At 44.7% G+C, this 749-nt stretch overlaps 1 protein-coding gene across 6 annotated transcripts in view; it reads left to right on the forward strand.

The window, feature by feature from the left end:
* The first annotated feature begins 622 nt into the window (after positions 1-622).
* Positions 623-749, forward strand: part of RPE65 (retinoid isomerohydrolase RPE65) — a 22,749-nt gene continuing 22,622 nt past the window's right edge. Inside the window, exon 1 of one of the 6 annotated variants that reach the window (XR_012379412.1) lies at positions 623-717. The gene's annotated coding sequence lies outside the window, so the exon portion shown is untranslated. The remainder of the gene's footprint in view (positions 718-749) is intronic. The other 5 variants (XR_012379411.1, XM_073896549.1, XM_073896551.1 and 2 more) reach the window with 5 other exon arrangements.

Raw genomic sequence — 749 nt, forward strand, 5'->3', positions numbered from 1 at the left:
ATTATGAAATGATCTGTGATATTTTTATGTCTTCAAAAAGGTTCTTTGAAAAGCATAGAAAATTATTGATATATTAAAAATGCTATTTAAAAAAAAAATCTTCAGCCTCATTCTAACTAGGGTGATGAATGGGGCCAATAAGGCAACCAGAGAGGGTTGGAGGCGCTACAGTGTGTTTCCATAACACTCCATACTTGTTCCAATCATAACACGTATAAAATGTTATTGAATAGTTCATTAGTTTCCTGTTGTCCTTGCAGAGTGACGACATCTGTGACGACAGGGACGGTACCCATCTGTCTGGCCCATGGACGATATGTAATAGATGTTTTAAAAAATAAGTTAAGTGAAGGAATCCATGAGAGTGAAGATGAGAGGTAGGTCAGGGCCAGAGAATGATGCCAGATTCCAGTGGGGTGACCCGGATCAGCTCAGTCCTGACGCTAGCCACTCCCACACAGCTCCTTTCTTTCCAATCCACTTGTCATTCTCTCTGGGAAGGATTGAGGTCTCTGGAAAACAGCCAAAAAGCTGTTATGGGAACGGCAAGCCCAAATAATGCTGAAGCATCAGGAGGATCTGAGTGCTGAAAGCCACTTCTGTTCCCCTTCTCTCAGCTGAGGGGGTGGGGAAGCCCTAATTCCTTTCAGAGAGACTTAGAAAGCGTATAAAGCCCCTGGTCGAGGACTTGCTCCCTCACTCTGCACTTGGCCCCTGGTCGAGGACTTGCTCCCTCACTCTGCACTTGG

This window comes from Callorhinus ursinus, unplaced genomic scaffold, assembly GCF_003265705.2.
Source record: "Callorhinus ursinus isolate GAN/ISIS: 27379988/994484 unplaced genomic scaffold, GSC_fseal_2.0 scaffold9, whole genome shotgun sequence".
Lineage (NCBI taxonomy): Eukaryota > Metazoa > Chordata > Mammalia > Carnivora > Otariidae > Callorhinus > Callorhinus ursinus.